Here is a 17,031-nt window from a genome sequence, read left to right as displayed (position 1 = left end):
ACTCCCACAGGGTCTTTGCAAAAACCCCTGTATTTGAAAGTTGTATGTTTTTGTTCATGTGCCAGGTGATTAGCAATTATATATATATATATATATATATATATATATATATATATATACTTGTCTTACCTGTAAACTATGTCCCCATGACATCTTCCCCCATACTCTGATAGTCATTGTGATACTGCATGTGTTCATGCAGCTTTTACCTTACTTTTCCTGTGCCCAGCTCCTTCCTCCAATTAGAGCATGGAATAACGTTTCACTTCCTGAATTAAACTAGATTGTGATGCTTAATCACTTTGCATCTGGACTGAACTGCAGAAAACAGACTTTACTAACCAAACAATACATTCATTTAACCTTGCTGTCTCCGATGTGATATGCTAGTTAGTTCACTGTGGCCAATCACAGAGAAGTCTTCAGACACTTTCATTTTTCAAATTTTTTCTTTTGCTGAGACCTTGTGCTGAAATAAAATAAAATAATTCAGCATAATGAGAATGTGAAAAAAGAATTTTAAGAATGATTTCACATTTATTAAGTATTCAAGCCCTATACTATGACCCTTGATGTTTAACTCTGGCTCCTCCTATTTCTCTTGATCATCTCTGAGATGTTTCTGCACCTTGATCGGAGTCACCTGTGGTAAATTCAGGTGATTGGATATGAATTGGAAGATCTCACAGCTGACAATGTATATCTGAGGAAAAACTTTAAAAAAGGCACTTATGTCATGTGTTTAATTAATTAATTAATATGATGTGAAAGCACTGTAATTTAGAAAAACTTTTTTCAAGTCCTAGTGACAAGACAAAAGTTTTGATCATAGAGGTTCTGAGTGTTCAGACCACTGCCGATCAGAAAAACGAGTTGGGAGAAGTTCTCTCCCAGTTCTGTGTAACGTGATCAAAACACACACAAAATGTAAGTCTATGGAGCGTGTCTTAATCATGTGACAAAGAGCAGGGAGTGATGTGCGCTCCTGATTTGCAGAGGTCTGGAGGCACAAATTTAGAGAAGGGTACACAAATAATTCTGCTACACTGAGATATTCTTAATAAAAACCTGATCCAGAGTGCTCTGGACCTCAGACTCAGGGTTAAAGGTTCACCTTCTAACAAGACAATCAGGGAGATTTATCAAAACCTGTGCAGAGGAAAAGTTGCCCAGTTGCCCATAGCAACCATGTCACGATTCGGCTAGCTGGATGTGGATCCTCTGTGTCAGCGAGGGATTGGCGTGGACCGTGTCGGTGGACCGGTTCTAAGAAGCTACTGGTATTCACCAGAGCCCGCCGCATAGCGCGATGGTCTTGCTGCAGCGGTAGCAACCAGGTCGTATCCACCGGCAACGGCTCAACCTTGCTGACTGCTGAGAAGGCTTGGGACAGAAGGACTAGGCAGAGGCAAGGTCAGACGTAGCAGAAGGTCGGGGCAGGCGGCAAGGTTTGTAGTCAATATGGATAGCAGAAGATCTGGAAACACAGGCTTTGGACAACACTAAACACTTTCACTGGCACAAGGCAACAAGATCCGGCAAGGAAGTGCAGGGGAAGTGAGGTAATATAGCCAGGGAGCAGGTGGAAGCTAATTAGGCTAATTGGGCCAGGCACCAATCATTGGTGCACTGGCCCTTTAAATCTTAGAGAGCTGGCGCGCGTGCGACCTAAGGAGCGGAGCCGCGCGTGCCAGGACATGACAGCCGGGGGCCGGGACAGGTAAGTGACTTGGGATGCGATTCGCGAGAGGGCGCGTCCCGCTATGCGAATCGCATCCCCGCCGGCAATGTCAGTGCAGCGCTCCCGGTCAGCGGGTCTGACCGGGGCGCTGCAGAGAGAGGAACGCCGCAAGCACTCCGGGGAGGAGCAGGGACCCGGAGCGCTCGGCATAACAGTACCTCCCCCTTAGGTCTCCCCCTTTTTTTGTCCGGCAATTGCTTCACATGGGACGAAGACACTGGGAGCGATTGTAAGGTTTCCTCAAAGGCAGGCAGTTCAGCAGGAGTGGGAATGGGGAGGGAGGGCAGAGGGTGAAGCTTGGCATGGGGCAGGGTGTCACCAGGACGGGGGCTATGAGGAGGCACGGCACAGTCCTGATAGGCCTTGGGGAGACTAGGCACAGGAGGAGACACTGAGGCCCGACAGACGGGACTGGGAGAAGAGGTGAGGCATCTCTTACGGCAAGCAGGGCCCCAATTCTTGATCTCCCCGGTGGTCCAGTCAAGGGTGGGAGAATGATGTTGGAGCCATGGCAGACCGAGGAGGACTTCAGAGGTACAGTTGGGAAGGACGAACAATTCGATCTTTTCATGATGGGGTCCAATGCACATTAAGAGAGGTTCTGTGCGGTAACGCACAGAACAGTCCAACTTCACTCCGTTGACGGAAGAAATGTAGAGCGGCTCGACGAGACGGGTCACCGGGATGCAGAACTTATTCACCAAAGAGGCCAGAATAAAATTTCCAGAAGCACCAGAGTCCAAGCAGGCCACGGCTGAGAGGGAGGAGTTGACAGAAGGAGAAATCCGCACGGGCACAGTGAGACGTGGAGAAGCAGATTTCGTACCAAGAGACGCCACACCCACGTGAGCTGGGTGCGTGCGTGCATTTCCCAGACGTGGAGGGCAAATAGGGCAATCCACCAAGAAGTGTTAGGTACTGGCGCAGTACAGACATAAATTGTTATCCCTACGGCGAGTCCTCTCTTCGTGGGTCAGGCGAGACCGATCCACTTGCATAGCCTCCACGGCGGGAGACACAGGGGTAGATTGCAGAGGATACTGTGAGAGAGGTGCCCAGAGATCAAGGTCTTTTTCCTGGCGGAGCTCCTGGTGTCTCTCAGAAAAACGCATGTCAATGCGGGTGGCCAAATGGATAAGTTCTTGCAGGTTGGCAGGAATTTCTCGTGCGGCCAGCACATCCTTGATGTTACTGGATAGGCCTTTTTTAAAGGTCGCGCAGAGAGCCTCGTTATTCCAAGATAATTCGGAAGCGAGAATACGAAATCGGATGGCGTACTCGCCTACTGAAGAATTACCCTGGACCAGGTTCAGCAGGGCAGTCTCGGCAGAAGAAGCTCGGGCTGGTTCCTCGAAGACACTGTGAACGTAGTGGACTGTGGCTGTGGCAGGATCATTGCGGTCCCAGAGCGGTGTGGCCCAAGACAAGGCCTTTGCAGAAAGAAGGCTCACTACGAACGCCACCTTAGACTGTTCTGTAGGAAATTGGTCCGACAACATCTCCATATGTAGGGAACATTGAGATAAGAATCCACGGCAGAGTCTAGAGTCCCCATCAAATTTGTCCGGCAGGGACAAGCGGAGGCTAGGAGCGGCCACTCGCTGTAGAGGAGGTGCAGGAGCTGACGGAGGAGATGGTTGCTGCTGTAGCAGTGGCAGAAGTTGCTGTAACGTGGCGGTCAGCTGCGACAGCTGCTGTCCTTGTTGGGCAATTTGCTGCGATTGCTGAGCGACCACCGTGGTGAGGTCAGCGAGACTCGGCAGCGGCACCTCAGCGGGATCCATGGCCGGATCTACTGTCACGATTCGGCTAGCTGGATGTGGATCCTCTGTGTCAGCGAGGGATTGGCGTGGACCGTGGATCAATATGGATAGCAGAAGATCTGGAAACACAGGCTTTGGACAACACTAAACGCTTTCACTGGCACAAGGCAACAAGATCCGGCAAGGGAGTGCAGGGGAAGTGAGGTAATATAGCCAGGGAGCAGGTGGAAGCTAATTAGGCTAATTGGGCCAGGCACCAATCATTGGTGCACTGGCCCTTTAAATCTTAGAGAGCTGGCGCACGCGCGCCCTAAGGAGCGGAGCCGCGCGTGCCAGGACATGACAGCCGGGGGCCGGGACAGGTAAGTGACTTGGGATGCGATTCGCGAGCGGGCGCGTCTCGCTATGCGAATTGCATCCCCGCCGGCAATGTCAGTGCAGCGCTCCCGGTCAGCGGGTCTGACCGGGGCGCTGCAGAGAGAGGAACACCGCGAGCGCTCCGGGGAGGAGCAGGGACCCGGAGCGCTCGGCGTAACAAACCAATCAGATCGCTTCTTTTCTTTTTGAAATGGCCTCTGAGAAATGATAGTAGCGAACTGATTTTTTGCTATGGACAATTGGTCAACTTTTCCTTTGCACAGATTTTGATAAATCTCCCAAAATGACCCAAAGCACACAGTCAAGACAACACCAGAGGGGCTTAGGAACAACTCTGTGAATGTCATTGAGTGGCCCAGCCAAAGCCCTGACTTCAACCCCATCGAACATCTCTGGAGAGATCTGGCAATGGCTGTCCACCAAATGTCCACACCCAACCTGACAGAGCTTGTGAGGATCTGCAAAGAACCTCTAGCAGAAAATCCAGGTGAGCAAGCCTTGTGGCATCATGTTCAAGAAGACAGGAGACAGTAATCACTTAAATAATAACTGTCATTGCAATATTTTAGTTTTTCTTGTCAATAAATAAGCAAAGATTTCTAACCTGTTTTCACTTTGTCATAATGGGGTGTTGAATGATGGGAGAAATGTTTAATTTGTTTTTATTTTAGCAAATAGCAACAACATAGCAAAGTGTGAAAAAAGTTTAGGTGTTTGAAGTCTTTCTGAATGCACTATATCTGCATACTGATCGAACAGATCTTACTGATAATTACATGGGCCACAGATTGTCAACTTGTATGTGGTTTCACTTTTAGAGTGCACAGGGAAGTACAACATAAGCTGAAATTACTGTAACCTGAAGAACTACTGTACAAGTTTTAGAGGTGATTATTTTGCAATGCAACAGAAACCATATGGACATAACAATAGCGGTTTTAGGTGGTAAAACTGTGACCAAACCTGAAAAGGAAGAGCAAGCGATGCTGCTATGTGTAAGTGCATTTTTAAGACGCACACACAGGTGGACTATACCTCTAAAGGCTGCTGTACCATGGTCCCTGCATCGTAAGATCAGAGATGAGGACACAGAGGAGCTGAGGGATTGGGGTCACAGGTGAGCATTTTTTTCATATTGCCACATAGGGGGCAATGTACAAGACCTAACTACTATGTGGGGGTAAAGAAATAGCCTATCGTATATGGGGGTGTAAACCGTGTACCGGCTTGGGATCCACAGGATACAGCGAAGTCACGAACATGGAAAACAACTCTACCTGTTATTACCCTAAGAAAAACACAAGAATAACTTTATGAGTGTGTGGATTGGGCTAGCCTGCAGTGCAGCACAAGGGCTTACAATCTTACAAAACTCTACCGTATTCCCCCTCTCCTAACCAGTGTTGTAGCACGTGCCTGAGTATTCCTCCTGAGCAGAACGCCAGCCTGGCTTGAGTTTGTGGGAAGTTTATCAGCTCTCCGATTGTGAGTCCTTGCAATGAACAGTAGCAACTCTTGTGGCCTGACAGGAACAGAGACCCTAACTAACTACCTACAGGCCTGATGTAGTCTCTAGGCACCAACAAAGTAATGAGGTGCATGTACGATCTTACTGACCCGACTCTGAACAGAACAAATGCCTCTCCAACAAACGTGCGGTACCACAGTCTATGTTGTTTTGCTCCTCAGCTCTGCTTTCATGTTCCTGGAAGCAATCCTCATTCATCTGGACAGGATCAGGGTCTCAGACACAAGCAGCTTCAATTAGTTCTGGTCACTGAAGTATGCTCTCACACCTGGATACAGTAGGATCCTCTCTCACAGTGTCTCAGTCCCAGTTCTCTCTCCAAGATGGCTGCTCCCCACCTTTTACTGGCTTTTACCGGTCACTTCCCCACCCCCCTCTCATGAATATGGAAAACATGCAGTCTGTTAGCTGTGTTAGGAAACAGCGGCATCTTGTGCCTAAACAGCAGAATGTCAGTCCAGATATTTAACGTAATCTAAACAGTGTTCAGACAATGAGAGCAGTTTCTCATCTCACAGGGCACAGAGGGCCTAACTACTATATTGAGCACATGGGAAGCTTATACTATAAGGGGCAGTCTATGGATCCTACCTACTATATGGAGGGCACAGAGGGCCTAAGTACTTTTTGGAGCACAAAGGGGATATATACTATATAGGGGCAGTGTGTGGGTCCTACATGGAGGCAGTGTGGGGAACCTTATTACTATATGCGGCACATGGGGGCCTAATTACTATATGGGGGCTCAGACTATGGCTTAACTACTATAAGGGGCATTGTGGGGCATAACTACTATAAAGGTCCAATGTGAGGTTAACAACTATATAGGATTAGTAAGAGGGGCCTAACTATTATATGGGGACAATTTGAGGGTCCTAGCTACTATATGAGGGCAGTGTAAAGAAGCAAGGAGCCTAAAATGTTTGTCTTGCAGGGAATTATTAGTCTGTATATAGTGGATTTTATTCCATAACAGTATGGTGGTATTATCCAGTCATTTTGTGGTGTAAGAATTGTGTTGTGGTATTATGTGTCTCTTCTATAGAGGTGTTTTTGGTAATACTGATATATTAGAGTTGGCCAGTTACAGTATAAAGATAAGATATATATATGGTGATATTTGATATGTACAGTGGTATTATTTGAGGTGTTATTAACTGTATTATGACCATTATATTTAGGTATACAACAATATTAAGCATAGAAAATTGTCTTACATATTTAATCTTTTGTTATATACCCTATTAGCGGTTTGTAAGGGAAGGGGGCCCCAAGTCCAAAATCTGCCCTGGGGCCCATAGTACTCTAGATACGCCTCTGCAGATGGATGTCTAATATTGGTAATCTCCCTGTATATTTTCCTATAGGTGATCCTTTAAGGAGGGACCATTAAGTAAACATAATATAAATATTTAGAAATTGCTGGCTAAATGCTATTCTTTTATCTATATACTGTATATAAATCTCAAAGTATGGGTGTGTATATGAGTATTTGTATGCTCCAGCATAATTCCCTGAAGATATTTTGATTAAACTTGGTAAACATGTTTCTTATAAGTCAAATAAAAATGAAGTACAGTTTATGGATGTACTGATACCTTCAATCTCCGCAGCCCAAGAGTAAAACAGGAGAGCACCATACAAGACTATGGGATTTCCAGTATGTCTCCTGATCGTGTTGCTCATTGACTGTGGAGATTGCCCATAAGTTTTAAACATCCTGCAATGTTAAGTAAAGTATGATTTAACTATCCAGAAGGCTGGTGCACAAAATAGCTAGTGTGCAGAGAGAAGGGACGGGGTGGGCAGGAGAGAGAAGATTTATTGTGGGCTGAGAAAATAGTGTAGTGGAAGAGAAGACATCAGTGTGGGTGCAAAGAGAGCGCATGGCAGTGATGCTGCAGTGAGAACTGAGGACAAGTGAGGACAAGCAGCCTAACATTGCTGGGGCTTCAGAATACTGGGAAAGCTTTTCCTCTCCCATGAAGTTTAGGCAGGAAGACCAGGCATTGTCAGGTTCCCAGCTAGTTTGTTATATATTGTTTATCGGATGAGCTGTTCAACTAAGTTTTACGCAATAGCGCAGGCTCAAGCACACATGCCCATCCCTTCTCTGACATTAATTGCTGGCAGAAACAATCTATGGCAAACTATTCTGATCATCTTGCTTATCCTTAAAAAGGGCTGCATTTGCCTCCTAGTGGTTGGGGGGCATCAAGTGTAGTATAGGATAAGGGTTAGGGGTTACTGTACCCTACCGCTAATCACACACTCTTACCCTAACCTCCAACCCTAGCCACACACCTCCACCCCTAACCACACACCCTTACCACAACCCTATAGTGTATCTCCGAACCCTTATCCTATACACTGACGCCCCTAAGTGTATTTAGCACTAGAGGGCAAGAGCAGCACTTTCAGCAGAAGCATAATGAGCAAAATTACATTGATTGCTTTTGTCTATATGTGATTCCGTTTTGCCAAACAGTGCAGGGATGGGAGTGTGTGCTTGCACCTGCACTGTTGCATAAAACTTGGTTGAACAGTAAGTGATGCAGGTCTCCTGTTTTACCAAGCCGCAGATGTTACCACAATACTAGCACCTCCTTCTTCTTTCACTCCCCTGGCGCCCTGGCGTGGTGCACCCACTTAAGATTGGCCCTTGCATTACATGCTTTTATTATACTATTTAGGTATAGAAAAAAAAATCTATTATAATATTTGTAAACATGGATCTATCTATCTATCTACAGATATATCTATACATAGATCTGGAGAGATACAGGGCTTTTACCAGTGAAATGCCCACTTCTATTGGTCAGTTCTTCCAGACATGTTTTGCAGATCTGGACTGTCCACAGCATTGTATGTTGAGTCTGGTTTCATGTTACAATGGTCCAGGAAAGACTATTGTATGTTTAAAATATTGTAACCTGAGGCCATTGTAAATTGAGGGACTACTGTATCTATCTATCTATTGGTGCATTCATCTATCTATCTATCTATCTATTTTGTATCTATCTATCTATCTATCTATTAATCCCCATTGGGAAACAGCACCCCCTTAAAGAGTAATGTAGTCCATATAATGGTGCACACAGAGTTTAGACCAAGGTCAGGGGTCCATACATCAACAGAAGAAAGGAATTTCCACAGCACACAAGATTTATTCCATCAAATCATGTGTCAAATAGCTATTTCACACTCATAATTTGATGGAATAAATCTTCACATTGTGTGCTGCGGAAATTCCTTTCTTTTTATCTAATATACAGTATCTAGTCAAAGATAACTGCAGCACACCAATCTCTAATAAAAAGAAAAGTAAAGTTTTATTCCATTAAAAAGTGTTTTACAGGACAGTGTTTCAGCCCCCAATCAGCATTTCAGTTTTATTCGTCCCTGCCTAATTTAAAAATTTACAACATTGTGGCTTATCTATTTTATGCTATGCTGTGGACTGGACACGGGGAAAGAACAGATTTTATAATTCTCTAGATTTTTGCTTTTTCTTCTCCTTTAGAGCTCACGACGTTGCTCCACTTATAAACCTCTTAAGTCCTTCCCCTTCTCAAAGAATAACCTGCTGATCTGATGTGATCTGAACTATTCAGAGATGGAGACTTTTGCTCATATTTTGTAAACTTCATCCAAATACTTCAATTTTGCTGCCCTTTAGAGGGATTTTTTTTGTTTCTAAATGGTATGCACCACCTTTCTATGGATCATTGGAATTCAGTAACTGTGTTTATGTATCTGACCTCTTGTCTTATAGATTTACTGCCCTGTGTTTTGATGAGGCTCTCGTAGATTGCCTCAAAGATTTCCCCTGCTAATAGGCCACCATTTCTGCTATATTGAACTTAGACTTTTTGTAGATTCCATACTGCAGCCTATTCCAGTTGAAGTTAAGGATCCCTTATTGTCTAAGTCTTGGCTAATTTTTTTTGAGTTTCCTCTATAAATTGCTTCAGATCTCGTTTTAGTAGAATTATTCTCCTGGTCTTGGAATGTGGACATCACAATTACCCGCTTATTCAGTTTAAAACGTACCTGCAATTACGGTTAAACTGAATACCTTGCTCCTTATGATAATTATAAATCAATGATTTTTCATAGGATGTATTTTGCATCCAAGCTGATCATCAATTCTTCTTTTTCTGGCAACACTAGAAGCAGATATTTTTCACTGTCTTTGGGATTGCCCTCATATCTATTTGATAAATAGGTCGCATGTAAGCAAAAGTAAGTAAAAAATAATTATTGTCATATAAAAGCCATAAGTTTGAAAAGAATGATAGATCTCCTTCATGGTTGTTTACTTAATGTGTAAATTTGCCCTTTTGCCCAATATTAGCCATAAACAGCCCATATATATATATATATATATATATATATATATATATATATATATAGATAGATAGATAGATATAAATATATATATATTTTATATTCCATATAAAAAGATACCATTTTTTAATATTACTACTATAGTGTATTTATATATACACACACATACATACGTTTATACGATACGTATTAGAGATGAGCGAACTTACAGTAAATTCGATTCATCACAAACTTATCGGCTCGGCAGTTGATGACTTATCCTGCGTAAATTAGTTCAGCCTTCAGGTGCTCCGGTGGGCTGGAAAAGGTGGATACAGTCCTAGGAAAGAGTCTCCTAGGACTGTATCCACCTTTTCCAGCCCACCGGAGTACCTGAAAGCTGAACTAATTTACGCAGGAAAAGCCATCAACTGCCGAGCCGAGAAGTTCGTGACAAATCGAATTTACTGTAAGTTCGCTCATCTCTAATACGTATATACGATATATTTAAATGTATATTTGTGTCCCTTAGTACAATAAATGAGTTGTCTGTTAACAGACCCCATAAAAGCATGAAAGACTTCAAGTTGATTTTGTAGTTGCCAGGGGTATAGTGTTGGATGTTGTTATTTCTCCCCATTGTTGTTGTGCAGTGTGTACAATAGCCATATAAAGTGCATAATCCATGATTTTATCCTAAAGTACGTATGTGCAGTTAGGATGTCATACAATCATGGGAGCAGGGAAAAGTTCACTCATCTATCTGTAAAGAAAAGAAAGTCAACATATTGTAAATAAACAAGTTTGGTCTATGTGCATGCACCATGGCTTGGAGCCAATCATTAGTCACCTTACGATCAATCATAGAGAGAAGGAAGGAGATGTTATATTACTGCAGGTGCAGGCGCTCTTTCATAGACTGAACACTAGAGTAAACACTGTCCATCTTTATTATGGCATGAGGATAGAAGAAATCTTGTGTTCCTGAAAAACCTATTTCAATTGATAAATATCTGTTCAGGAGATGCTGAATGCTTCTAAAAACATGAAAGGCAATGCAAAAAGCAATAAAATATCACACAATGCATTCCATGTGTGTCTAGTACAAAAGTTAGCCTGGAAAAGATCAATTTAACCACTGTAAATTTCAACGTGGCAGAAGTTTATCTTTCTTAAAGGGGTATTCCAGGCAAAAACATCTTATCCCCTATCGAAAGGATAGGGGATAAGATGTCTGATTGCGGGGGCACGTCCCCATCTCGGAAGCCTGGCGGTTTCCGAAACTGCAGACGCAGCTACCTATAGAATGCGGGCTGCTACAGGGAGATCGCGGGGGGTCCCAGCGGCGGGCCCCCGCAATCAGACATCTTATCCTTTATTCTTTCGATAGGGGATAAGATGTTTTTTCCCGGAACACCCCTTTAATTTACTGTATTACTTTATATTGAGATCCTGTTTGTGCTAAGCCTTCATATAAGGCCAAGGACTATTGATAGTATTCAGAATATTGGGCAGACTAGATGGGCCGAATGGTTCCTATCTGCTGACACATTCTATGTTTTTAAGCTTATATTTGGCTTGTTTATAGGGCTGGGTGACATGGTCTAAAAATAATCTTCACGTTTGTTTTAAGCTTTTTAATTTTCTTGTATAAGGGAATTGAAGGCAAAGCTATTTCATAATATAAACTGTTTAAATAAAACTGTTTCTAAGGTTCAGTGTGTGATAACCCATACTGAAAAAGAGTGTATATTGTTGCCATTCCATGCTCTGGGTACCTGATGCATTGCTTATTTACTTTCCAAGATGCAGAGTTCAAATCTGTGGTAGAAAGAATGCATGATGCAGTTCACAGTATGAATTATAGCACATATTATTATTGAAAACAATACGATGCACATTACTTTTCAGGCATATTCCAATGCACAATACATGTTGCAATAAGTGTAAAATAAAATCACTCTTAAGGACCCCTGGTCCCCTCACAAATAGGGTGTGGTCCTTTGCCACCTAAAACATCGGGTTGGCAGAGTGGAGGGTTCTCCAGCAGTGGATCATAGGGCAGGGGTATTGATTGCATTCCATAAAGCTCTGACGTATGATCTCCTGGATGTACAACGACATGATAGTGGGAGGATATGTATTGTCCATTTAAGTACAGCCTTAGAAGAATCTTACCAGTTAATGTGTATAGACTAGTGATGAGCGGCATTGCCCATATTCGAATTTGCGATATTTCGCGAATATATAGATGAATATTTGTCCTATATTTGCGAATTTCGCGTATTCGTTATATCCGTTATATTCGCATATGTGAATATTCGCATATGCAAATATTTGCATATGTGAATATTTGCATGTTTGCTTATTGGAGGAAGAAAACAGTGAGGGGGTGGGCAACTTTACTATTGGTTGCTAGGGATGCTGTTGATAAACTCTGACAAGTGTATTTGCATCATTCTAATTGGCCCACAAGTGAAAAGAAGGAATATGCGCATATGCGGAAAAAAGCGAATAGTCGCAATTTCAAATATATAGCGAATATATTCGCAAAAAAATTGAAATGCGAATATTCACGCCCAACACTAGTATAGACACAATACAGGTGACTGCTCTTTCCTCGATGGCCTGACTCGGGAGCTGCTATGTAGTTCTACAATCCACAAAACTGTAACAGGAGACATTAATGCGGTAATGAACTCTTTGGAGGACAGGAGAAGCAATAGACAGACACACTTCTGTTCCCATGGGCTTCTTGGACCCAGTTGATAGATGCTTGGCGGGTTCTGCCCATGTAAGCACGAGAATTCAGTCATTATTCCCATGCCCACGATTCTCAGTCACGCATAGATAACTGTTTTTTATCTGACTATTTGTTATCTATAATACAACAGGTTGATATTAAGGAATTAGTCATTTGGAATCCTGCACCAGTAGCACTTAAAGGGGTTATCCAGGAATGGAAAAAATATATAAAACGCTCAGCATAGGACATTAACCTTGCATCTATTATTCTACTGTGACCTTTTTATTTCCTCTATGTGGCTCTAGTAAACCTTTCTGCCCTCCTACTTGTTCCCTTTGACCCATGCTGTCTTTAAACTACAGGTCCCAGCATCCTTTGCTGCCGCTCTGTGCTCACTTCCTCCTAACTGCCATTTTCTGCCCCAGCTGCTTGGCCCAACACTCAGAACGTTACTTAGCAACTGTACCCCTGCCCCGGCCTTCCTTCTCTCTATGATTGATCGTAAGGTGACTAATGATTGGCTCCAAGCCATGGTGCATGCGTGCTGCACATAGACCAAACTTGTCCCATCCAGCGTTCACCTGCAAGAAACCTGCTGTACAGTCCGGTCCTTTTACAATTCTGATAACATGGAAGGAGTTTTATCAAGCTCCATAATAGATTTTTTTGCTTAAAAAAAAGTTGCATCTACTTGCGCACATGCGACTTTTCTATACATGCTGCGACTTTTAGATTTTTGCTTATCCCATTGCACATTTCTGAAATCTGCTCACGTAGTAAATTTAAAAAAAAAACTTTGCAGTGGTCATGCATTTATGAAATGCGATAGTCACTATTTATGAAGAAAAAAGTCGCATCTCTGTTTAAAAGTTGCATATGTATTCCAGGTCTAACCTGGCTTACAGAAAGTGGATTCTTGGAAAAAAATACCGTCCATGCTAATTTGCATAATTAACTTTATATTCGTGACATCATAGGAAGCTCTGCCCATGTCCCGTCACATACCAGCCCAGCGACGGTAAATTAACCCCTCAATTGACCCCTAGCCCCGGATTGCCCATTGCCATTTTAATTGACAACCCCCCCACCTGCTATTTTAATTGACCCCTGGTCCCCCTGTGCCATTTTAATTGACCCCCCCCCCTTCCCCTGATTCCCTTATACAGGGGAAGGGGGGTCAACTAAAATAGCACAGTAGGATCAGGGGTGTTCAATTTAACCGTCCCCCCCCCCCCCCCAAGCTATTTTAATTGATTAAACCCGTCCCCACCACAACACTATATTCAATCTTATGGTCAGTTGGCATGGCCGGTATTTGTGATGAGAACTTACCGGCAGCAGGTTGAAGATACTGGCTGGGTGGAAACCCTACACACAGACACACACACTCACACACACATTCACACAAACCCTCACACACACACTCACGCTGTACTGCAGAATTTTACGATACAAACAGCTTACTGTTGGGGCACTGTGCGAGCCGCAGTGACGTGATTGCTATGGGTAATAAAGGGTTGATAAAGAACTTCGTCTATTAACATTAGCGAAAACTTTTCTTCTTTAAAAAATGCTTTTGTAAGTGAGTTTCCCGGTTTTTGCTTACGTGCGATTTATTCATCAAGGTTGTGCGACTATTTGATAAATAGGTCGCATGTAAGCAAAAGTAAGTTTAAAAAAAAAATTGTCATATAAATGTCATAAGTTTGAAAAGAATGATAGATCTCCTTCATGGTTGTTTACTTAATACTTAATGGCTAGGCACGAACAGTTTCATACAATTCTTCTAGGCTGATGGCTAGAGTTCTCCAACGACAATGACGCACACTGCCAGTCCTTTCAACTATACTGGCATGCAGCATAGGCTTTAATACAGGGGGTGGGTTCTCGCCTATACGTGTTCATTAAAATGGATGGTCTCCACTTAAATCAAATCACTGGGGGTTTCTTTTCAAAACACATAGGGTATGTTCACACTATGGATTAGTAGCTGAATCTCTGCTCGCGGATTCCGTGAGCGGAGATTCAGCCTGGCAGCCGGCGGCGGCGGTAGGACCGTGCGGCATTGCGCCGTCACCATTGACAGGTATGCAGTGCTCGTGGATTTCCGCGCAAAGGATGAACATGTTCTTTCTTTGCGTGGAACAATTTCAGCAGCGGAATTGTCCGCCGCTGAAATTCCGCAGTGTGAACGGGTCTCGCGGAAGACCCATTCACACTGATACCAAAGTTCACTGTGCAGAATTCTGCTCATGGAATTCCGTGGGAATTCCGCAGTGTGAACATACCCTTATGCTGCATTTACCATTTCTCCATCTTAAATGACTGGGCAAGCATGGTCATTGGCGAAATCTGCCTATGAATCCTGGCTTAAATGTAGGGACAACCTGATCCATTCATGATTTGATGCATTACTGTTCCAGTTTGGCAACAAGCCTAACTGGGACTGCATTCGGTCCCATTACTTGACCGAGACTCCAGCCGTTGACCTGCCCACCCTAAGTGATGATGATAAGTTACAGCTTTATGTTTTGACACAAGAGGAGCTGAAAAGTGTATTTAAGGGCCTTAACCCCTTAAGGACCAATCATTTTTCTGTTTTTGCACTTTCCTTTTTTCCTCCTTACATTTTAAAAATCATAACCCTTTCAGTTTTGCACCTAAAAACCATATGATGGCTTATTTTTTGCGCCACCAATTCTACTTTGTAATGACACCAGTCATTTTACCCAAAAATCTACAGCCAAATGGAAAAAAAATCATTGTACGACAAAATTCAAGAAAAAACGCAGTTTCTATGCAGTAAATTTTTCGGTAAAAATGACATTTTATCTTTATTCTGTATGTCCATATGGTTAAAATGATACCCTACCTATATAGGTTTAATTTTGTCGTACTTCTGGAAAAAATCATAACTGCATGCATGAAAATTAATACATTTAAAATTGTCCTCTTCTGACCCCTATAAATTTTTTCGCGTATGGGGCTGTATGAGGGCTCATATTTTGTGCCGTGATCTAAAGTTTTTATCGATCCCCTTTTTTGTTTTTATCAGACTTCTTGATTGAATTTTATTCATTTTTTAATGGTATAAAAAGTGACCAGAAATACGCTATTTAGGATTGTGGAATTTTTTTTGCGCGTACGCCATTGATCGTGCGGTTTAATTAATGATTATAGTTTATAGATCGGACATTTACGCACGCAGTGATACCACATATGTTTATTTTTATTATGTTTATATATTTTTTATATGGAATTTGGGAAAAGGGGGGGGGATTTTAACTTTTAATGTGTGTGTTTTTAAACTTTTTTTTAAACTTTTTTTTTTTTTACACTTTTTGTCCCCTTGGGGGACTTTTAGGAGGAATCATTTGATTCCTCATACAGATCAATGTGGTTCCATAAAACCACATTGATCTGTGTGCTCTGGGCTCAAATTATAAAGCCTGGCCCTGGCAGGCTTTATCATTCTCAGCACAGGAGCCGCTGTGGAATCACAGATAGTTCTATTTTAACTTGAGCTGACCTCCCAATATTTAGTAAATGGAAACAGAGACTTATTAGGTAGCACATTTTTTCCAGACCTGGGGGGACCTCATGGGATTTTTTTTTTTTTATATATACATATACACACACACAACCAAAGACATTTGCTAAAATTCTTACAATGACCTCCCTTTTAAATGCCCTGTAGACAAAACTAAAAGTAAATTATTTACTTTGCTTAAAAACACAGTATAAAGAAATATTTTCCTATAAAATATAATGTATTCAACGGAATGACTTTTAATCCAGATCAGCTTTGACTGTTATGCTATGCGTTCATAAGGCTTGTCTGTTATTTTAACCCTTGGATGAACATTATTACACAGTAATACTGTACATTATTCATAGCCGTGTTATCATAAACAGGCAAGTCATCATTTTCCCCACCTCTGTACAAATAGAAAAAATAAAAAGTAATAATCTACAAAAATTGTCCTTGTAACAAAAGTAATTTCAATATAAATATACTATTGTTTAAATAATTGGGTCAGATTGGACATATAAAGTGGATAAAAATGCTAATAGGGTGGATTTGGTCAGTAGAATATCTTTTACATATTTGTTAATGTTCCAGGGACATTTACACCCACACGTACATTTTTAAAGAATGCAATAAACTATGCTTTATAATAATAATCATATAATAATCAATAATCATATAAAACTGATGATCTGTTGCTATGCAATATTTTATTCTTTTTTTTTTATCAGTTATTTAATATTGAACTAACAATGTAACATAAAAGTAACTTGTTATCAATAAGAAACCTTACAAGGCAAGAATTGTCCACAATGTAGCATGTTAATTCTCTGCAGTCTTCCTAATATGATCAGAAATAAAATTAAAACATTTTTTTTTCTATAAATTGTTGCAAATTTTGTTGCTAAAAAACCTAAAGACAAAATTGGGCAAAACTTGGACAACAGACAATGAACATATAATAGAATGGTTAAAGGAGAGTCAGAAGGAAGTCTGGAAAATGGGAGAAAAAATTAA

The sequence above is a fragment of the Hyla sarda genome, chromosome 3 (assembly GCF_029499605.1).
Source record: "Hyla sarda isolate aHylSar1 chromosome 3, aHylSar1.hap1, whole genome shotgun sequence".
Taxonomy (NCBI): domain Eukaryota; kingdom Metazoa; phylum Chordata; class Amphibia; order Anura; family Hylidae; genus Hyla; species Hyla sarda.
The sequence above is the reverse complement of the archived record's forward strand: the minus strand, read 5'-3'. Positions refer to the sequence as shown.